Here is a 24,064-nt window from a genome sequence, read left to right on the forward strand (position 1 = left end):
TGATATACAACTTGCACATCTTAAGAGTCCTACATTAGTCCTAGTTATCTAGACTGGAAAATAGAACATGTAGTTAGGAATTATGTTGCTGAGTGCAACTAAAAGTTGCATGTGAGGTTCAGTTGCCAAGCACAGGGATGGAAGAAGTTGTAAGGCAGGGAAAGCAGAAAATCTACAAACTGGTGAGGAGTATCTTGCTGCAGTTGAGGGAAGTGAATGTGAAAGTGGCTGGATGCCCATGGGTTCTTTGAGATAAAATGATTCCCAGCTGGATAGCTAGACTTTGATAGATTTGAAGATGCACAAATTATCCAAACATTCCTGATGACCATGAGTAGAAGTTTCCCATATGTGTAGGGAAGATCTTACACTTTTCAATCCATTTTCAGATGTGGCAGGTTTTGGCCCTGTCTCTGAGCCCTTGCATGTCTGTGCTTTAGGGCTATTAGTGTAAGTAGCTTTACTCATTTGTGAAATATCTTGCAGAATCTGTCCCTATGGAAACAGTAAAGATTTAAGCCACTTTTCAAGGTGTCATTGATTAATTCTGAGTGCAGCTTGTCCTTTTCTTGCTGGGGACTAATGATACAGAAGAATATTTATTCAGTGAGCTGTGCTTGTGTTTTCTACCTTGTGGCCTTGATTTTGCTGAAATCTGCTTTATTAAATTCCAGTTCTTTCCTTATTGACAGCTGTAATATTGGATGAATGAAGGAAATAGTGGTGAGCCAGTACTCAAAAATATCCAATGAAAGTTAAAACAGTAGGTTTAAAAATCCTACATCTTCCAAAATATTCCAGGCACCGGGGAGGTAAGACAGATTTCATCTGTGAGTGAGTTAAGGACAAGGTGAATTGATTTCCATGAAACTGAAAATGGAACATGACTGTCCAGCCTGTTCTATTGCACAACATAACCAGTGAGAATAGGATGAGAAGATACTTCCTGAAATGTGTAGTGAATTCAGTACCGCCTTCTCCATCGGTATTAGCTAACAGAAACTGCAAGGGCAGCGGATGCCTTCTGGGTTTAGTTACATTGAAAAAAGTGGTGGTTTTTTCTGCTTGCTTATACATTTGCCCACTTTGCTCACCAGGCTGCAGTGATGCCCGCAGAGAAGTCCTGTTCTAAAGACTGTGTGTGTATATACATACATGCATACATAGAGGAAGAGCAAGTCTTCTATATATACTCTATGAAGCCCAAAGCTGTGCAAACCCACTCTATGAAGCCCAAAGCTGTGCAAACCCACTTTGCTAGATGAGAAAATGCCTGCAAAATAATGATTTATTGAATGGAATTCTTTTTTTTGCTGTTTGTGTTCCTGCGGGTCAGAACTCTTCAGAATGTATCTTCAGGTGTTAACAGCCATGCAGTTAACTTTAGCAGTAGGTTTAAAACAAATAACTTGTTATGCCTTCTGCAGTGACCAAGTGAGAAGGTGAGGTTCTGCACAGAGTAACAAAGTCAATTTGCCACTTCCACTGGTATAAAAGGCTTTAAGGGCAAGAGGCTTAGTAGTGGACTGTAAGTAGTTCAGTGGTGGCAGTAATTACAGGTCCATTTCTACATAAGATGAGCTAGGAAGAGGGAAGTTGACTATGGTACTCTGTGACCCCCAACTAAGTGACCCCACTTGCCAAAGGAGCACGTTTGCCCAGAGGGGCAGAATTACCTTTGGAACTGCCTGCACTTGGCCATGGGTATTCCATGCCTGAGCAGGCCCAAACTGTCCTGTGCAAATGCAGATTTCATCCTTCCCATTTGTTTGATTGCTTGGTAAAGTGTTTCTGGTTTGTCCCATTAGATGTTTTGGAAAAAAAACACAGTTTTTTTTCCAGAGGGAAAGATTCAAAATCTTAGCTCCCAGCCACGCGAAGGTCAAGTCTTTGAAGTGTCTCAGTCTGCTCAGGTTTGGTATCCAAGCAGTTGGATAGGAGCAGTATTGGCATGGAAAACTAGCTGGGTACCTACTAGCACCAAACCAGACTTTTCTTAGCCTTCATTGTGTATTGCATGGAGTTGGATAAACTGGTTCCAGTTATAGACCTGTTCCTACTGGCCTTTCCCTACTGTAGCTAATGAATGACTGGATATTGATGATGTACACATAGAAAAGACAACTCAGGCTGAAGGATTTCAATGCATCTTACAAATGAGCCCATAAAGGCAAATATGAATTGTTTTACGGTCTGAAACTCAGCTTTAGAAGGGTGTCAGCTAGCAAACCATAACTTCTGCAGAGAGAAAGAACAGTAGCAAAGGGCCACCAATAAGTGAAGTAAGGAAGGAAATCTGACTACAAAGGACCTCCTCATTGTTATTGTTGTAATTATGTATTACTAGCCAGACTTCAGATGTGCAGTTCTTCAAGGATGTGAGTGGCTTTGCAGCTCAGTTTTTGAAAGCACCTGCATCGCGGGCACAAAGCTGTGAGCTTTCTGCTGTATGCGAGCAGGTCTGGCACAGGACCAGGGGGTCTGCACGTACCCACTGCTGCAGCCAGCAATTCCAGTCTGCCCTGCAGCTTGCTTCCTGTGTGTCTCTCTGCTTGGGAAGTACATTGTGCTGCTCTCCTTTCTCTCTGGTAGCTGGAAATTTCCCTGGGGTTACTTCTCTCTTAAGAGAACAGTACAGTAACAGAACAGTAATTTCCTATAATTTAAACAAGAGGTCTTGTGTGTTAACATGGCTGTTGTTCAAATAAAGGCGCAGAGCTGCAGAGACGAAAGTTACAGAAGTACCTGAGTTAAGTTTTTACATAATGTCGATTACTGTGATGCATAAAGTGAGGCTCCCATATGTACAGGCACCTCATCAGAGCAGGCATGGTCCTTGATGGTGGAAGGCTTTCCAGCCCATTAAAAAATGTTTTTTCTAGTATGTCATTCCGGCTGTTCTCCCTGTGAGCCTGCATTTGGCAGCTAACCAAACCGAAGGCCAGCACAGATATCCTGCTGTGCATGTGTTTAATTCTGTCCTCCTCCTCACCATCTAAAGTTTGTGCAGGTTTACTTTCTCTTCTTGAGCAGCCATGTATCTGTATACCCTGTTTACTCTTCGAAAAAATATTACACTGGCACAGTGTCAGCAAGACTCAGTGGTTTCTTCAAACTGGTGTGGTTGTTGGGACAAGCTGCATTTTGGTGGGGTGCAGCATGCTGCCCCCAATGCTGATGACCGCTGTTGGCCTCGTCTCTGAATTTGGCAGCGAGATGATAGGAATGGCTTTGCTCTGCCTCCTCCTTCTTTTATCCGTGGACTTCTTTTCCAGGGACATGAGCAAGGACCAGCCCTCGTGCTGAGCTGCTTGCTTAGTTCTCTTTTCTGGCTGGCTATCTCACGACAAGCTGGGAAGGTGAGGAAAGTGTCTTGGGTATTCCGCTCCATTCATGCACTGATATCTGGGTGGCTGCTGCAGGCCTCAACCTTTCTTGCAGCATTAGCAAGAGGCAGAGTTCAGAGATTTGATTCAGTATGGATAACCCAGCAGCTGAATGATTTTTTTTCTGTTAAAAGTAGAAGCTGCTCCAGTGCAGTGGTATCCCATTATCACCACTGCAAGCTATAACATGTCGTATGCTACAGTATGCAAATGTTCTTCAGACCTCATCTATTGAAAAACTTCATAGAGCTGAGGAATTTGTTAGAAAACAGATTGCTTTCAAAAGGCTGTAACTAATTCTTGTAGTACTCAGGCTTTTTCAGTGCTGTCACATTGGGTGGAGCTGGAACCAGCAAATGCAGAATTGTGAGAAATGGAGCGAAGTTGGTGGGAGTGTGTCTAGCTCTGCCCAAGCTGCACACTCATCAGATGCTGAGATTCTGGGTCATGCAGAACACTTTTCCAACTTCTACTGATTTGCCAGCTCCAGTCATTAGAGGAACACCACGTGCCTGGTATGTGTAGCTGAAAATGGGCAGGGTTTTGTTGTTAATGTGTACAGCATGCAGAACCCTGCTTGGGCTTGAAAGTGTAATGTTGTGCTGTTTTCATCTATTATTAGTAGTAATTTTTTCTTATGATCTCATTGTGGTATAGTATTAGAAACTGCTTTTTGTCTCCTGATGGGGGTCTGAAGGAAGAGGCCAGTAACACAGGGCAATTAGGATGTTCCAAGAAAGGTTGTGTTTCCACCTAAAACCAGTACTGTGGGGTCTGATGTGCTGGACTGAGGTGGTGGGAGGGAGAACGGAGGTTACACATCATTCATTGCCCTCTCTGAGTATGGGGAAAAGTAGAGTGCAGCCTCACGCTCACTGAGTCACCCAGGAGCAGACGACAGTTGTGCCGTTCAGAGAGGGAACGGCAGCTCCTGAAACCCAATTACAGCTGCAGTTTCCATCATAATTCTCATTCTGATTTCTGCTGTGCAACTGAGTCAGAGCTGGGCCTGCAGAGAAGGCACACAGCCCTCCTTGTACAGATCCCATGGAGACCTCTGTCAGGTCCACGCCAGGTAAAATCCTTAGTCCTCCTTAAACAGACCATCGTACTAAGTCGCGGAGATGCAGGCTGTTGAAAGCAGATGAGTCAAGACCACTTAAGAGTGTGTTTAGTTGACTAAAGAGGCAGCACAGGCAAAAATAGAAAAGGGAAGGGGGGCAGCAAAATCAGCGTAGGGTCACACGGTGTCTCGGTGTCAGTTGATGGCCGTCTCCTACGCGTGCAGCAGGAGCGGAGCCCCTTGTCCCGAGGGCACGATCAAGTTGCGGCTGCGTTGTGTAAGGTCTCTGGCAGAAGTGCACGGTAGCGCCGTGAGAAATCGCAGGGCGTAGCGCCCGTTGTCGTCCCCCTGAGAGAGTGCGGACCCTGCTCCGCAGCACCAACAGCGGCAAGGACGGTGAAACAGTTAACGGAGGATCTCCAGGCGCTGTCGGGGCGGCGGGTGCCGCGTCGCTGGGATTTCCAGAGATGTCTGGGAAGGGAGCCGGATTCCTCCCCGGCGCAACGGCAGTGCCGCTGGCGCGCTCCAGAGCTGCCAGCTGCCAATGAAACCTGAAACCCGGGGCTGCGGCTGAGGGCTGGCCCTGGGAGGCCGTTCCAGCCTCTCGTACTGTGTATTTACACATCCGTACACACAGAGCCACTCTTTCTAACTTCTTGGGCTGCTCCTGGCGCGGCGGCTGGGATTTCTCGAGGACGCACGGTGGGAGCGCGGAGCTCCCGTGTGGTGGTGGTAGCCCCGTGTGTGCACAGATCCTCTGAGCGGCTGAGAGAGGGGGACGGAAAAGAAACTCCGAAGTGCAGTCAAGCTGAAACAAGCTGTCACTGTTTCCGAATTTGTCTTGAGCAGCCACCGCGTTGATGGGTGAGAATACTGACCCTGCTTGTGGAAGGTAGGAATCCTGGTCCGCGGCAGTGTCGGAGCTCTCGCTGGATTGAGTCAGCACTGCAGCTGAAACCAGGGTAGGTAGCATTGATGCGATTTTGGTGACAAAACCGTGTGGTCTTTGCAGGACAGATAACTGCTGCAGACCAGGAAGCAGTGGCAGCAGCTGTCTGTGTGTGTTACGGCTGTTCTTGGCTGCCGGGGGCTGTGTGAGGCATCTGTAAGTGTTATTATGTGCTGTTACTTCTTAACAATGTTAAATACTTCATAACAGGATTCCTTTTTATTGGTTGTAGGGGTACAAGCAGAGTATGTGTCATCTGACTACTTGTTGGCTTAAATATAATAAGTAAAAGCCCGTTGTGCTTTCTGCAATCTCCATGTTAGTTTTCATCTTTGGATTTGTGATGGTTGTCTTAAAATCTTCCTCCTACACAAATATCTGTAGCAGGCTTTCAGACAAGGTCCTCACTGGGACAGACTTTACAATAAGGACTTTGATAATAATCACAAAAGAGTTAGGGAATCTTCAGTGGATTTTTAGAGCTACTGAGTGGATTTCGTTTTAAGATAAGGGAGTAATTGTCTTCTCTTTTTTTCCTTCATTGGGCTTGTATGGCATATTTATCTTGCTATCTTCCTTAGCAGTAACATGCATGTATGTTGTCAGTTTGGGGGTTTTCTTCTTTCAACAGAGTGCAGAGTAGTAAATAATTCATGTTTGATAATGTTAGAAACATTTTTTACAACAGATGACTGGAAATAAACAGCAGGGTTTTTTTAGATAGGTACCCTTGTCCTGTATAGAAATAAGAAACCAAATTAATTCCCTGTGTAGCACAGTGACTTCATAACACTGAGTTTGTCTAATATTAATCTGAATTCTGTTTGTCTGTGTTAAGTAGCGTGGTTGCTGGGAGAGGGTGATAACTCTTATTAGATCAGCAAGTATTAAGATGCTGTTAGGTTAAGTTTTTCTGTTGCGGAGTAGTTCTGTACCTGGTGACAATAACTTCTGTACGTTCAGAGGAAAAGGATTCCCCGTGAGGTAAGAATTAAGGGAGAGGGACTTATCAATACAAGGGGCAAAGCACCTTGTCCTAGCTAAAAATCATTTAAGTCACATCTCATACTCACAGAAGGCATGCAGAGTTACAAGCAGAGGTAGAGAGAAGGAAGGACTGAGAGTCAAGTGCTTGTTTCCAGTCCCATGAAATTTTCATGTTGTGGCAGGTTTTGTTATTGCAAAAGGCATCTTCTAGTACACGATACAGTGACTTGTGTTAAAAATAAATGTGCTTAGAACTCATATTTCTTTATGCATGGTGTCTAAAGTTATTTGTCTGCCTCTTCTTTGATTGTTGTCCTGTCTCTCAGCTGCTTTTTTCTTCTCTTGTTCTTTACTTGGCTTTCATTCTTTAATGAAATTAGATAGGTTTAGTTTGGAATAAATAGTGTGCCCCCCCCCCCCCCCAAAAAAAAAGTAAGCCCCACAGTAAATAAAAAATGTAAAGCCGTGTAGATAATTCAGCTAACAACATGATTCTGTGTGGAGGGCATGACTTCTTTGCGCTGTATGGCAATGTGCTTCTGGGCGCAAGTGAGAGGGAGGCTATGGGTTATTCCTTTAAGACATGTGCCTCTCATGTGTTTGCAGGCTGGTGGGTGAAAATTGCTTTTATTAGTGGTCCTATAGCTGGGTTAAGTTTTCTGAAGATGGAGTTTAGAAAGCTAGAAATGAAGATCCCGTAAAGGAAATGGCCTCAAAAGTAGGAGTTTGAATGCCTGATAAGGTCATGTCTTCAGAAGTAACTAGAATAGAAAACCCTTGCGATCTCCATGTGTAGCTATAGCACACAGGCATTTCTCAGGACCTTTTAATCTCTTGCTGCTTGTTTCAATATCTGATTTTTTTAAACACACCATGTAGGAAAAAAAAAAGGGAGTTGAAATTCACGGTGGATAGTTTGAAGTGATTTGCATCCTATTACCTTTAGCTGTCTTCTCTGCAGGCTTTACTGGCTTTATCTATATCGGGCAGAGGGAATGCTTGACATGATTTTTTTAAAAATACCCTTCTGGAACAGAGTGCGACACTTTATAATATTGGGGTGGCATTTGTGTTGTAAGCTGTCTTGCGGGTGAATGAACTGTATGTTAGCTTTCAACCAGGAAGAAAAATAAAAGGTTGTCTTCTCTTGGCATGCTAAAACAAGAAAAACACTGAAGGAGGATATCTGGTATATGGTTTTTTTGTTCACTGTCTGGAACTTGGCTTTCTGTAATGGTACGGACTCCAGGTAAGATGAGTGGCTGATATTGTTGGACGGTAAGGAAGCACACAGCTTTTTATGAAACTTGTTACTCCACTGCCAGTTTTGGGAAGAATAGAAACTCAAAAAGGCAACAGAGGCCAAATTTCCAGCTGGAAAACTCCAGGAAGATTCTCTTCCTACTTGTAAGACTGCAGAAAGTGCTAGTGGTAAGATTTGGTCTATGTTAGTTTCTATTATGCTAAAAGCAAGGATTTCAAGTTAGGATTGTTTTTTATAGTTGTTGCCTGCATTTATTTAGAAAACCTTGATTAGATAGCTTTTTTTTAATTGGGGAAGAAAAGGTGGCTCAGTTCTATATCACTCAAAAGAGTATGAATATATCAGACATCTCAAAGATCGGTGTACTTTAGCTTCAGCAGCATAGCAAACATCAACAAGCCCTGTGCTGAGACAAATAAAGACTCTTCATCTGCAGAGATGTAATCAAATGGTGCTGAAATCCCAGCCTTATAGCAGCGGGGAGGGCACACAGCCTTTGGTGGCAGCGGTACTGTGGGAGCCAGGAGAGGCTGCCTTGCCAGGGCACTGTGCATTAGCTCCCAGAAGCAGCTGGATGGTGTTAGGAAGCAGCTCACTTTGGTCCCTGCAGTGTCCCAACCTCAGCAGGACAGCCAGCAGCTGATGCCTCCCCAGCCTCATGGTTTTGTCATCTTTACGTTCAATAGGTACCCCCAGGCTTGTGCCTGCAAGCCAGCTGTGGCAGCCAGTCTGCAGGTGGCTGATCTTGGTGCGAGGAGCTGCATGCTGAGAAACTTCTTCCTATTCTGCAGCTTCTTCTACATTTCCTGACTCTTTCCTTCTACTTCACCATTTTGCTAGTTACATTTGGGTGATCAAAGTGTGGATGGTAAATTTATTTTGTATTTAATTGATTATGAATCCAAAATGAACCTTAAGGGTCCTTGATTAGCTCCCGTTATTAGCTAGATCACTTATTTTCGAAAAATATCCTGTTTTGCTAACAGAAAGTTACTTGATAGACTCAATGCTCTGCAGTATATTCACTTGGTGTAATTATCATCAGTGTTAAATTATGTGCTTTACTGCTTGTTTTATTTGATTGTCTTTAACTACCAGCTTTGTTAGGTCTGGTTCTTATTAGCTCTTTGTATGTTTAATAGCCTTCTCTATCCAAATTTCTGCTCCCTCTGGAGTTACTATCTTATTCTTTACCTTCTCTTTGTAGAAGTGGAAAATAGAGTTCCTTCATTACGCTCTCCCATTCTTTAATTATTCCAACCTTTTTAAAATGGTTTCCAGTTTTCCAAAATGCTTCTAGATGTTTGAATACCACTGCTGGAGGTAATTCTTAGGGTGTGGTCCTGTAAAATCCAGAGGCACAATGATCTTTATACTTTCTTTTTCCTTGTTCAATAATAGTCTTGTGATGACACTAGAGATGAGGCTGTTATGTTGAATAGGGACCTCGGTTTTTCCTTCAGGAGGATGCATTCAGGTATTGTCAGTTCTTCACAACTTGTGCGTTTGTTGAGCAAGAACACACAGGCTGGTGCACAGATGACTGTCTGTCAGTTGCTTCCTCTTTGTAATTCATGGCTTCCTTGGTACTTGTCACCTGCACAGTCTTTCAGTCATGATCTTTTTTTTTTCTTTTTTCTTCCAAGTCATTGGCTAAACTGCAAAATAAGATAGTTTCCCTGCGACTAGAAACCACCTGCAGCATAATGCTTTTTTGTTTACGGTCATGGTTTTTGACTTACCAGTTAACTGTTTGAATTAATTTTGTCTGCCTGGCTCAGCTCTTGTTTCATTGGGCTTTCCTAATGAAAATGTCATGCTCCACCAAGCCAGAGCTTAGTGCTTTTAACTTTAACAAATTTGTGTTGTTTACTGGGTAGTTTGGAGGGGCTTTTCATGCTCCATGGCTCAATGAGACAAACTTCAGCAACACATGTTGAATTCCATGGCAATGTTTATATAGTTTCCTGTAATGAAATACCTTTCATTTTCCTGTATTTAGTTGTGTGCAATTTTGTATAATAGCAGTTATGATTAGTAGCTCTTCAGTGAAGACATTTTTCATGTCTGTTACTTCCAAGAAGTAACTGGTGTGTTCCTGTTGTCCTTTTCCCACATCTGCCTTTGCTTTTAGAGCAGCTTGAATTTTAACTGGACTGATGTTCTTGGCCTGCCAAATTGAACAATCATGAAGTGTTATAAAAAGTAAAATGCAAAAACCCAGCAATTTGCCTGTATCTGCGAGGCAGTAAGATCCCTCTAGATGTCACTAATTGGGAGAACCAAACATGCTTTTTCCTGGTGTGGTCTGGGCTATTTCCATATTTTGAGCTATTTCCCTGTTTTGTAAGGAGGTAAAGTGCTCCTTCAGTAGGCAGAGAAAGTAGCCTTCTATTTAATCCTCACTCAAATGACCCGATCTCAGCTCCAGCGGCGGCATCCTAGATTTTCCATAAGCTGCCTTTCTAGCTGTTTCTTTAACCTCCCCCAGCTACCACATCCTCTGTTGTGAGAAGAAAAATGTGAAGAAGGCTAGAGGTGAAACCAGGAGAGTTCCTTGCTGCCCAAAAGTGCTAGTAGTTTGCAGCTTAAGCTGGAAAAAGTTTTAAAAAGGGCGACAAGAATGGTCAAGGACACAGCACAGCTTCTGTCCAAGAAACAGCGGAGCAGGAAGGAACTTTTCAGCCTGGAGATGAGATGACTGAGAAAACTGCATTAACGAGTGGCAGGGAAAGGGTGAGCAGAGGCCAGTTCTTCCCTTATTTTCAGTACAGGGATCCCAGGGTGTATCCAAGAGTGATGGTGGCAGGCTAAAAACAAATGAAAGGAGGTAGTACTGTGCACAAGATGTAAATAAGGTGTAATTAAGATGCACAAGTACTTGCCAGAAAATGTTGTGGTTAGTAAAGGGAAAACCCTGTTTTAAGGGGTAGCTAGCCGAAAGTATTATTGTGTGCTTGTCTTAGTTATCCTGCTTGTCCCTGAGTTTTTACTTTAGTCACAGTTGGAGATGGGATGCTGGGCTGGGTGGACCCTTTCTGTCCCATTGTAGCCATCCATTTGTTCATTTTTACCCTCTTTTGTTTGGGTGTTACGTATGTATGGGGAAAAAACCCATCTGATACTCTGTTTGGGGCTTGATGGAAAGCAGCTTAATGACCACAGCAGACCGTGGTCTGCTATACGTGAAGGCTTGCCTTCTTCAGTTGGAAATGTGTGGACATAAGGAAGGATAAGGGCTGGTGTTGCAAAGAAAGTTGTGATGAATCTTTGTGCTTTTGATTTTTAAAGAACACAATCTTGTTTTCCAAGTAGTGCTGTGGGGATGTGTGGGCACAATCTTACAGGATGAGTATTTAGAAAATGAATCACAAGAGTGGATCACATGAATTCAAGTGGAGCAGACCCCCTGAAGCATGCTGGAGCTTACTGAAGTAGGGAGTCTTTCTCTACATACCCTGCTTGACAGCCGACACTGCAGAGATGGAAAAACAAGAAGCTGAAGTGCTACTGTGCTCCGACAATCCCAGCATGCTAAATGACTGTTCAGCAAATGGGAGAGCACTACAATCAGGGGTGACTTAAAGTATGCTTAAGGCCCTCTTGAGTTGCTTGAGAAAAAAAATAATGCAGAGGCTACAGACAATTAGCTTTGCTTCTTATTCTTCAAATCCTACTCTGTGGATCATCTGGGTGTGGCAACTGCCCTCCATGGCCAAAATGGTTAATAATTCTTTCAGTATTTTTGGAGAAAAAAGTTTTAGTAAATCCGTAAACCTTGAGGAGCTCTGCATTCTACAATAGCTCCAAGATCTTGTTGCCACCATGGCTGTGTGTATTTAGAACTGGCTACTTTAATTTAGTTGATTATTACTGTAATGGAGTGCTAATCATATTCACCTTACCGACTTCGGCTTGGACTGGGAAATAGGAATTACGGTTATCAATATATAGCACAGAACATGATAAAACTCATTCTTAATGCTTCCTGTTGGAGCATAACAGATAGCTGCAATTTGAAGAGAAGCATGTAAATGCAGACATGTCTCTAGGAGATGAAGACAGACTTCTGGAAATCTATTTATTTAATGATATCATTGCCTAATTATCAAAGTATTGTCTTGGAAAGTGCGCTGAGTAATTTGGGGTCTTAGTGTTGTTGTTAAATGTGAGATAACGATGAAGGAAAAAGCTGTGCTGTACATCTGCTTATAATTATAAACTACCTACCATGGTATTTTGATTATCCACCAGAAGTCAGAGCGAGCAGCTTATTTGCTGTATAAGCTTTTACATGGTGGAGCCTAGACACTTCCTTCAAGGGTTTGGGTTTCTGGTTGTTTTCTCTGTGTGTGTGTTTGTGTGTCTCTATGGTGGGCTTATGTCGAGCTTTTACCTCTTATCCGTGACTGAGATCAAAATTGCATGTCAGATGCATGGATAGTCACTGTGGTTATGCACTACTAAGTGGTCTTGAAAAACACAAAACAAGAAATCGTGGATGCTAGAAAGAAATCTTATCTCTGGCAGTTGCAATATTTGTGCAGCTGTTCCCACAGATGTTTCTTTTTTCTTCTCTTTTTTTAATTTCTCCTAAAAAGCAAGCAAACTGAAGGAGAAATGTTAAAGGGCCTGCCTGCAGAAAGAGAAAACTTGCAATGTCTTTTAGTTTGAAGTTAGTGATGTACCTTTTTTTAAAAGGACTGTGAATTCTTATTTTATGTTTGTAAGTACAAAGCCTGCTTATGCTCTGTATTCAGTAGAGCTAAATGGAAGTGTCCTAAAATGTGAGCTTTGCAAATGGGCTTTGAGAGTCAGACTCTGACTGTAGTAACTGGGGATCTTAATAGCATTGCTGGAACCCAAATTGATTTGATCTCAGTAACTTCAATGTAAAATTTTCTGAGTTTAGAAGTGAATAGGAAAAGTCCTGGTCAAAAAGCTCGTTCTGACAGAGTTCTGCAGTGTGGCTAAAAATGAAGTTTCAGAATGAAAGCATAGTAGCAACCCCTCCCTCCGCGCCAATCAACAACTGGTTTCAAGATTGGGGACTAATTTTGTTCATCTCTTGCAAAATATCATTCAGCATCCACTGTAAGACAGGTTTATTCACTGTTTTAAAAAAAGCAAATACAATTCCATTACATGGCAGTGAGAAATCTTGAAGGTGCCATTTTAAATACAATTCAAGTAAAAATTCTTCAAAAGTCAATAAATTAATTGGAATGTAAGACATTATTAACATTTGATGCATGATGTTGAAACCCCTTCTCCTCCTAGGAGAGTACAGGGCTCAAACTGGAGTCAGTTAATGTCATCCTCCAGAAATGTATAATAAATGATATTTAGAAAAACATACATTTGTATAAATAGAGATCTATGTCTTGATGCCAGCAGGCTTTCTTAGGTTGGGTTTTTCTCTCGGGGGACAGAAATAAGTAAGCGGCAAGAAGCTGTAAGAAGGCATGTTGTAAGTAGTGTTTTTGAGTAATGAAAACTTATGAAAAACAATATATATCATATGCAACGCTACAGGCGTGGGGAAGAGTGGCTGGAAAGCTGTCCGGTAGAAAAGGACCTGGGGGTGCTGGTTGACAGCCAGCTGAACATGAGCCGGCAGTGTGCTCAGGTGGCCAAGAAGGCCAACGGCATCCTGGCCTGTATCAGAAATAGTGTGGCCAGCAGGAGCAGGGAGGTGATCGTGCCCCTGTACTCGGCACTGGTGAGGCCGCACCTCGAATACCGTGTTCAGTTTTGGGCCCCTCACTACAAGAAGGACATGGAGGTGCTGGAGCGTGTCCAGAGGTGGGCAACGAAGCTGGTGAAGGGCCTGGAGCACAAGTCTTATGAGGAGCGGCTGGGGGAACTGGGACTGTTTAGTCTGGAGAAGAGGAGGCTGAGGGGAGACCTCATCGCGCTCTACAGCTACCTGACAGGAGGTTGTAGCGAGGTGGGTGTTGGTCTCTTCTCCCAAGTAACTAGCGATAGGATGAGAGGAAATGGCCTCAAGTTGCGCCAAGGGAGGTTTAGATTGAACATTAGGAGAAATTTCTTTACTGAAAGAGTGGTCAGGCCTTGGAACAGGCTGCCCAGGGAAGTGGCTGAGTCACCATCCCTGGAAGTATTTAAAAGACATGTAGATGTGGCGCTTAGGGACATGGTTTAGTGGGCATGGTGGTGTTGGGTTGATGGCTGGACTCGATGATCTTAGAGGTCTTTTCCAACCTTAATGATTCTATGATTCTAAGTAGTGTTTTTGAGTAATGAAAACTTACGGAAAACAATATATATCTGTCCACAAGCAAAAGATACCTGGTGCTTTTGGGTTGTTTAGTTTTCCGTGTAACCTGGTATATGTATGATGTCTGCTGCCTAGACTTAACCAGCCATGCTTCAGTCCTCTTTTTTAAGAGAAAATCAGGCCTGGCTTTGTGTATTCTAGTGAAAATGAGAGAGCAGCCTTAATCTCAGCACGTAAATTTATCAGGTGGGTAAACATCAGGGAGGGAACAGAACTATTTTGGGTGATAATGCAGGAGTAAATTGGTGTAGACTGCCCATGAGTGTGCTGGTATGAAAAAAAATTTCTAACAGAGTAAGGAGTTCCTGGGTAGCCTTGAGACTGCTGGGTCGGGGGAAAGGCGAAATATTAAAATAGCTGTTTTGATGGTGCTTTTTCACTGTTTGAAAGTAACCGTGTTGCCGGCTCCCGTGGGGCTTCAGAAGCTGGGCTTAATGAATTGGGAGGTCCTTTCCTGTCCTGCCTGTTTGTCATGTGTGGACAGTTGTAAAAGAATAGTCTGGTCCCTAACCATAGGAATATTTTATATGTATTATAAGATGTGTCAGGGCAAAAATATAATCAACAGCAAATCAACATGCTCATAGTAGGACCCTTATTATTTTCACTGTGATGATTCTGTCCTGTAATGAGCCGACTATTAATTTCTGGTAACTTTACTGATTTTGAAGAGTTTACTACGTTTTAACATTGATGTTACAAACAATTCTGGTCACTTGCCATGATGATTCAACTCCTGATTTGGCCAGCTGTTACTGGTAGGCTTTACCACATTTAGAAATGGTTGTTGACTTGCCCTTTGCAGTGGTCTGTGGGTCTTTGTATGGGAGCAGCCACGTTAGTCCCTTCAAATGCTGCCGTCTGCCAGGCGTAAGGGGAGAGGGAAGCTTCTGAGAAGTAGCAGGGGGCAGCTGTGATGATGACTCTGTAAACTGAGGAGCTTGGCACAGTTTCTTACGTATAGCACTTAAAGTATCTTGCGGTTGGTTAAAGTATCTTGGTCAAGTCCTCTCCTGTTTAGTATGTGCCAGATTTCCATGTGTACCTCTTGTGCTCCTGCTGTCAGCCTGGGCTCACTAAACTCGCGGTGCTCTTGGCTGACACCAGGAAAGGACTAAGGCAGCCGGTTGAGTGTGCACCACATGGCATATGCAGTGTCAAGACTATTTATCATGTAACGAGATTAAGCCATCGTGCAGCACTGCTGTACAATGCAAGCTCACACAGCTCCCGATACCTTTCCTTGGCAACTGGAAAAGTGCAGAACAGGAGTTTGCCATAGGGGTGATCCTCTGCTAGCATTAGAAATAAAATCCTAAATGCTGAGACTCCCTTTAGATGTTTGCATGTTATTTGATGGTGTCACTCCTGCGACACTGCTTCAGAGATCTTCATCTCCCAGCATGAACAAGAAGGCTGTGAAACGTGAGTTTTACCATTTCTTACTTTCATAGGGACTACTAGAAAATGGTATCTTAGCCAAAAGGACGTATTAGTTATTGTTAGTCTATATATGACTATGCAGTAAGTATTTTGCACCTTACTTAGGTGTCCAGTAAATAATGATAAATTATTGTACAATACTTTGTGGAAATACCCAGTAAAGGAAATAATTTCTAGTTTGTGCTGTTATACCAAACGCTGAATGAACCCAGGACAATGAAACAATAACGAAAAGGTCACTCTTCTACAGTGGAGGGGATAAAACTGGAATAATGGGATACATGCAGTGCTACTGAGAGATTTCAGAGGGACACGCCTTTGCAGTATTTCAATTTCTTTTCTAAGGATGTGAAAAACAGGCACTTACTACTGAGGTGTTGCTGTGGACAGGTAGGTAGGACAGGGAATAGATCTGATTTCACTTGCAGACCGTTTGTCTGGTAGTGCTGCTGGACTGCTAAATTGTAGACAGAGCGATTGGGATGTGTTGGTAGATGTGGAAATGTGGCATGAGGAGCTAATTATTTCTCAAATGACTAGTCAAATTTTTTGCGCTTTTTTGCCTCAGAGTTCATTAAAAGCTTTCACCTGCCATTTAGCTCTCCCTTGTAAGTCATTATTACCTTGAGACAAGAAGGATCCTTAGATTTCTGCCTCTGGCAAGGGCAGGTCTGTGCTGCTGGGCTGTGCACCGAGCCTCCAGCCTTGTTGGAGGGGAAAGGAAGGGTCTGTGTAGAAGCATTCGTAGTTCATAACAGGTGTTTTGTACGAGGTGATGCTGCTCAAAACGCACAGCTGGGCTGCAAGCCCGTGGTGTCCCATAAGCTTAGACTTCTGAGGAGAAGTTAGCTTTGGTAACTTTGCTCACCATTGTGGCACTACGACATATATTGTTAAGAAGCTGAATACCCTCCTCTGCTTTATAGCTGTAGTGTCTTAGTCAGGCTGGTGGGATTGTCTGGGTATAGACAAAACCAAAATCGAGTGTCTGAAGCCTATGATACCACTCAGTTATGAAGATACTTTAAGTTAGGTTATACTTATTTTCTGATGCCATAAAATATCCAACAAATCTCCATACAACACGGCTGTCGGGGGAAAAAGGGTATGGTAGCTGTGATAACATTTTTTCACTCAATGGTTTGATTTTTGAGCTGCAGGAACATTCCTCTTCTTTTTGTACTTTCTTCTGGGAGAAAAGTTTAGTATTTTCTTCTGAATCTTGGAGGTGCCACATGATGGACTTCTGTGTGTGTGACAAGTCAGTGGGCTGTTCAGTTTCCTCTGTCACGTACCTTAAATAGAGAGCTCTAACGTGAATAGTGTCACATACCTTACTGATTCATGGCCTCATTGCTCTTTTCATCCCTAGCTGGGGATCAGAGGTCCGTTGTGAGATATGGTTTGTACACATCTTATTCAAAGTAGTCTTGAAGTACTCAAAAAATCCCATGATACTTCCTGTTACATCTACACCTTTCTTTCATGGAAGACTTCTTTTTGCATGTTACTGAGCTTTATGAAGTCCTGTTCTTTAATATGCGTGGTGCACACCTCCTCTACATCTTTATGTATGGAAAGACAGTGTTTGTTTTCCATTTTCAGTGATCTAACTTATTAAGTCTGGGATGGAAAGGCAGATAAGATAAAAAAGAAACCTATTTTACTTGAAGGATGGTCCCTGTCTGCCCATTTTTACTGTTATGGCATGCTGACATAAAAGGTGGACCATTAGCCAAATCTTCCACTGAAGGAATATTTAGTAATATCAGCAAGGTAAGGTAGTCTGGGATTTCCAGAAAGAACTGTTCTTCTGCCTGTCTCTTCTACCTATGTAGAATTTCTGCTATTTAGAAATTGTGACTTGCAGTGCCTACAGCTGAAAGTCTTGCATTTACCCACCCCAGTGCTTTTGAGAATAAGTAAATAAGTAAGATAGAGTACGTTTTCTTTTATATCCCTAGATAAGATTTATTCTTGCCTTTGATCCACCCTTTCATGATTTCAAGCAGTAAAGAGGTAATGTTGCCCTGGAGAATAACCAAAGGCATTAGGGAATTGCCTAGAAGCATGGAAACCAAATAGCAAGCATGTCTAAAATCTCTCTGTACAGGGAGATTACTGACAGTTTCAGCCAGTATCTGTTGAATATTGGCTGTGGTATAACAGTACAGCTGAAAGGATGAATGCAGACTTATGGATGCTAACTTGAAAAATACTAAGTGTGGAGCTGGTGGTAGCAAGGTCCTTTTTAGATTAGTGTGAAGTTAATGTCTGAGCTTAAAAAATTGGATGAAAACTTGAGCTCAGAAATGAGCTGTGTGTGCTGCTGGAGGTCTGGAGAAGGTAGATTTTTTTTGTGTGTTTTCAGAAGCACGTAGAAGCACAGCTTTTTGGCATCTGCTATAGATGACTAGCAATGAAAGGGTTGAAGTCTTATCGCAAAAAAACAAAAAGATGATTTATTGGAAATGTGAAGAAATAAATCACGGAGCCTAATAGGCCTGTTAAACAAGCTTCTTGGTTTGGATATGTTTAAAAGCAAGGAGGCTTGAATGGTTCTTCTAGTTTATAAACTTGGATGCCTAGACAGATTGCTTGGAAACTGATATGAGCAAATAGTTCGTTCAGAGACTCATTGAAAGTGGAACAAAAAGAAACTGTGTTTTTTGGCTAGTCCATCATTTGCAGAATTTTTGAGGCTAATAAGGTAGGAAAAAGTAAAGTAGTGTGGAAATCGTGACATGATCCTGTAATTTCTCCCCCTTTAACCGGCCTATTAAAATTTTAGAGAGCTATTTAGAGAGTGTTTTTAAGCTGCAACTTGTCATATTTCTGGTGATGGTGGTGCTGAAATACCTCTGCAGAAAGACGGGGTGTTTTAGCTGAAAGCTTATGTGAAAATATATTAGTTTTGACCAAGTTGTCATCAAAAGGTCACTGAATTCCAAGATGGTATTGGTGAGACAGAAGATACTCACTTGCCATGCTGGGACAAAAAAGCACAGGGTAAAATTGCTGTTTGGTTGGAGTGATCTGAATATTTTTTTTTATATTACGAGATTTTTACTGATCCTGTTTAATATATATAAGCCATGTCATATAGTATAATAAAATTGTTGATTCCATTGGTTTAAATTACGTTTGAAGTGAAAAACAAATAAAGGTTTACCATTAAGTAGCATCTCTCATTAAGGCCTTGGTGCTCCATTGTAACATTAGAATGGCTGATTGTTTTGGTCATGAATTTTGTGAAACAGTAAAGGAAGGTGCAGAGGTAGAAAAAACCTCTCATGGTAGGTATTCTAGAGATGGGAGAGTAATACTAAAGCCTCTGAGGTTGGGAAATGGGGAAGAAAGCCTTGGTCTTAACACTTGTACACTTAGGACAGGATTGAATTCACTTGATAAACTGGTGTTGTTCAGACAAGGAGTCCATGGAAAAGGAGGCAGTAATTTTTCTTGCATGTTTTCTTTCTTTGTAAATATATCAGAGCTGCTTTGTCTTAGAGATCCTGAAAACATAGCCCTAGATCTGTTGCTACCAGTTTCTGCTAGTGGCATCTAGGCTTAAATTTGGCCTTGTGAGTGAATTATAACTTTTTTGCTTGACTTGGCAACATTTCAACAGCTAACAAATGAAATTCAGATGTATGTGATTGATTCTTGATGTCATATCATTATATTTTTTAGCATTGCATGTTACCTCATGGACTGTCTAAAAGTGCTTAATTTTCTAGTTGTAGTGTTTTTCCGTTGTTTTATCTTTTGTCACCCATTGATCTGTCATATGCTATGCTAGTTTACTCTGAGAAAACCTTGTAGAATTACCTTGATTTGTAGGGAGATAAGTGAAGGTGGTTGTCTGCAAAATGATGTGTAGAGTGGAGATCTACAAAATTCTCTGCTGAAAATGGATTGTGGAATATGGAAAACGTATTACAGGAAAAATAAGACACTTCAGCCTGCCTCCTTGAGAAGTGTCGTTGAATTGTTTTAAACATTGTTATTCTCATTGTCCATACAGATAAGAAATTTAAATGTAATGATGGCATTTGCAGACCTGGGGAAAAAAAATCTCGATGGTAGAAAATCAGTAATTGCTATGGCTCTCCCAGCTTTTGCACCCCTTCACTTTACCCAAGCTGTCACTTATTCAGTGTTTTTGCTTCTTGTTAATAGTCATACTTTATGTCATTTAGTAGCATGAATGTGTGCTTCTACACAGCTGTTAAACTTTCTAAGGCATTTGTGAAGAAGTAATATTAAATGTGAACAGTTTGCAAGTGTTCCCTTGCAAGAAAATAAATTCTCTCCATCAGTCAGGAAACAGACACCACATAGTGTTATTGATCACAAACGTCAAGCACAACCAAGCAAAATACTGGATTGTATCTCACTGTAGAATTCAGGAAAACTTTGAATAGTTCAGGGTGGCATTTTACAAAAATGCTGCATTATTTTGAGCATTTGGGGTGGGGGAACAGAAAGTTAAATTAAGTGATTACAAATGATCTTAAGTGACTTAGTGCCTTGAGAATTGTCTTAAATGTAATGGTGAACTTGAAACTGCTGCTTTTTTTGAGCAATGATTAAAATATGAGTCCCCTATCATTTCAGTTAGCCATCCATAATTTCATATTTCACTTAGGATATGTTGCAGCGTTTTAAAAGCCACATAAATAGGCTTAAGCATCAGCAAATTATAAAGTATGTTGTGAATGATTCAGTCTTTTCTCAATAATTAATTTAGAGCAAAGGTCTTCAGCATAACTTACACTTTTTTGCATAGTTATTCTAATTTTGCTGTGGTTTTTTGCAGCTAAAATGGCGAAGCTGTTCATCAGAAAAGTTTTAGTTGTTACCAAAGTACGATGAACTCTTGTAAGCTTGTGTGATGGCTGAATACAAGTATGTTATAATAAGAGCAAATTTTTTACCATTCTTCTTGACAGCCAGATTTTGACTGGCCCCTTTGTGGGTGTGCAGGGCTGGCAAATAAAAAAAAAAGTCCTCTGGAGATAACGGAAGACAAGCTTCCAACTGTCTTTGTGTTTGTAACCTACCTGAGAGCTGGTTGTAATTGCAGCTTCTTTGTACAATGGACCAGAAGGAATAATATTTCATTACTGTGTGCATTCATTCAGGTAATGTACATGGCACATGTTTAACACAGGAGAGGGCTCTGAGAATTTCATGGACAGGTTTAGGGTGAATATGTTCCTCATATGTGGTAAAATTGTGTGTCATTTCCACTGAACATCTCCTATTCTCTCTACGTTGCAGTATGTTTTGTAGTTTGCCATGTTTGCTTTCAGACAGGTTCTTAAAAATTGCCAGAGACCTTAGAAAACCCAGCAACTGCTGTGCAGAAAACTGGGGACAGTGAGGTGTGGATACTAATGTGTCTTCAGCTCTTTTTGGACTTACTGTTGTTCAGTATGTTGACCTGCTGTAGAGGTTAGCGTCAGCAGCTCCACAACCCATACCATTTTACCAATATAGTTTGACACACCTTTCTTTCAAAAAAAACTATTACCATTGGACTTAGTACTGTTGTTGTTTCCCTAAGCATTGCTGACAATGTCTTGGCATTCTGTTTGCATGAGGGATCCGGTTCATGACCTCAAGATACATCTGCTGTGGGCTTTTGATAGCTGATGTAATTTTTCCGCAAACAAAGGCTTCCATTTATATTATGTTCAGTATCTCCTGAAAACCAATAAAAAAGGCAGAAAAAGTATTGCTGATAAAAATGCAAGACATACCAATAAACCAAGAATCAGGTAAACATTATATAAGAAACAAGTATAAAGCCAGTAGTGAGTTGAAAAATATGGAATATAGTGTTATGGTTATTCCAGTTGTTTGTGTCAATCTACAAACTGAAAGGGGAAAACTTCCTGCAAAGTCTTGTAGTTCACGGAATAAAAATTACTTTAAGTGTTCACAGGTAAAAATGTTTCATCATTACTGCTGTTTTGTCCATCCACAAGTGTGTTCATATGCTTAAATCCTTGTTTTTGACGTATACAGGGTAGATGCTGTCTTAGTAAAAAACACTGTAAAAACGTGATGATTTCTTCACATACAGTGGAAATAATTAGCAGTGAGGGATTCTAAGGCGTGTTTTCCTGAACTGCTGTATTTTCATAAATTCAGAACCACATTTAACATTTTGAGCTTGATGTGAAATCATGCAAACCTCAAAACATGGGAAATCTGAAACAACTGGCGGTAGCAATACTGACAAATCTTTTGACTAAACAGTAAAGTAAATGTCTTCAGAATATACATTTTGTGTTTATGTATAGGGTCCTCACGAACAGCTTTGGGTTTATGAAATCGTAGTCATCAGGATGATGATGATGTTTGAATACTATTCAGAGCATCTTTTTTTAGTACAAATTTGGATGAAGGTGTAAAGCATGGAAAAACTGAACTTGTGCCGAATGGTGTATATGCATTTCTGGCTCTGAACAAACGGTTTTGATACAGGATTAGTCCTCACTGAACACTTGAGGGCTTTTGCTGGGCAGTGGAAGGGTGGTGCTCGTTTTTGTCCTCTAAACAAGGGACTATTTACTCACTTAAGCATGCTGTGGGAAGGTAACTTTGATGGTTTATATTGCTGCCAGTGGATACTGCTGATGTACTTCCCGAGCCACTGATTTGCTTACCTTAGTGAGCCGATGTTTATCATCTTCCCCTTTAAGTTGTTGTCTTTCTCCTTGGTGTTTGCACCCTTCAAACATTTGTGGAATGTTTTGTGTTCTTTTCTTGGCTGTCAGGGTGTCAGTCCAACCAAATGCTCATCTTCATTCCTCTGCCCTGAATGTCTTCCAAGTTGTCTTTGTTGTTTCCAGTGGAGAAAAATCAAACTCTCTAAAGAAGCTGATGATATATTGATATGATGTATTATTTTGCATATTGAATTAAAAAGCAAGTTTGCAAATAAGTTGTTATATATTACCACTGTTAGGGAACTGTAGTGAAGAAAGAGATCTATGTTTACTCTGTATTCCTTTCAGGCTATTTTTATCAGAGAAGGCAAATTGTATTTTTCAGATGTGAATCTTGCAAGAAATAGGCCAGAGTCGCAGTGTCTTCTGTTTGTTGTTTGTCCATCAAATGTGATTCTTGCAGTTCTCATGAGGATCAAATCATCTTATAAATCTTAAAGGCAGGTTTCTATCCAAGAGCAACCACTTGACTGCCTTAGGATAGGAACGAAAAATCCAGAATAGCTTTGACAAAGTCTGAGTTTTGTAAATTGTTCCATCACTTCCAAATTACCACTATCAAAGCCTTTTTTTCAGGGATGCTAGGACAGCTTGCTAAGGTTTTGCTTTGCAGATTCAAGCTTTGAATGATTCCCTGGGAAAAGGTTTGTCGCAGGACTGCTTGAATGGTAAGTTCTTACGAAAATCTGGACCATAAGGTGAATTATGCCAGGATGCTCCCCAGGTCCCAGACGTGAGATATCTTTTGGGGTATCCCAGATTCCTCAGCAGTCTCTCAGGAAATGTCAGACTGCTGCGAGAGCTGCATATGTCCTTCCTTCCTTACAGCAAACATGAAGTAAAATTTCCCAGTGAGCCATAATAAAGATGATAAAGCAGCCTTGTTCTGGAAGACTGCGTTGAAATCTGTTCCTCTTAGAACTGGTTTTGATTTTTTCATTCCATCGTATACTATGCAGCTTATCACAGGCTTTTTGGTTTTGCCAGCAGAAATTTGCCCCTTCTTCTGGTTTTTTTTTTTGTATTTCTAAACTGCAATTCAAATAACTTGGGATTAGAGTTTAACACATCTAATGCATATTTGCCAGAGAGAAGAACTGGAAGTCATGTTTAAAATATTTTGCTTTCATAATATCCAGATGTGTCTAGACTTCCTTTGTCAACTGTGGTGATGACATCTCAGTTTTCTTCTTTTCCTTTCATTTTGTGTTCTTCACAATTGAGTAATTCAAAGGATAAACTGTGGCTTAGTCCTCCATGTAAAGTGTGACATAGGGATGTGATCCCCTCAGCATCTGTTCTGAGTTGAAGTCGTGTTCTGTCTGCACAGAAGAGCTATTGTTAAGTGTGTGTGTCACCTTTTCATACTGTTGGATTCCTATTTCTAGTTGTGCAACAGTCCAGTTGGGTATTGTATTGAAGAGGGCTGGTCAACAACTTCCCAAAACACTTTCCCAACAGAAAGCACTCATTCAAGTAATTGTAAGCATTAGTGGGAGCTTATCACTTGCGTGATTTTTTTAATTGAAATACTGCATTGCTTGATTTTGAGAGTGTATTGTAAACTAGTGTCTAATATAACAAATAATATACTGTGTGTTGACTTTTAAGATACCAGGATGTTTCTGAAATGATGAGTGTCAATGAAAAGTAGGGCTCAGATTCAAGTTTGAGATGAGAAAAAACTTAGAAATGGGGGGGGACACGTTCTTGAGAATGTGAAGTCTAAGGTTCAGTACTGTCTGTTAGGAATGTGGTCATAATTGCGCTTTTAACAATCCTAAGATGATGCTATTCATCTTCCCAGGAGCTGTTACGCATACTTGAGCTTGCACATGGATTTGGCAGTAAATCACATACAAAGATTTATTACTAGGTATCAACTGAAAGTGATGACCGTGTTAAATGTCTACCTCTTTGTTTATATT

At 41.3% G+C, this 24,064-nt stretch overlaps 1 protein-coding gene across 1 annotated transcript in view; it reads left to right on the forward strand.

The window, feature by feature from the left end:
• Positions 1-4,743: 4,743 nt before the first annotated feature.
• Positions 4,744-24,064, forward strand: part of ARHGAP24 (Rho GTPase activating protein 24) — a 245,542-nt gene continuing 226,221 nt past the window's right edge. The window contains exon 1 of the mRNA XM_075149903.1: positions 4,744-5,411. The gene's annotated coding sequence lies outside the window, so the exon portion shown is untranslated. The remainder of the gene's footprint in view (positions 5,412-24,064) is intronic.

The sequence above is a fragment of the Calonectris borealis genome, chromosome 4, assembly GCF_964195595.1.
Source record: "Calonectris borealis chromosome 4, bCalBor7.hap1.2, whole genome shotgun sequence".
Taxonomy (NCBI): domain Eukaryota; kingdom Metazoa; phylum Chordata; class Aves; order Procellariiformes; family Procellariidae; genus Calonectris; species Calonectris borealis.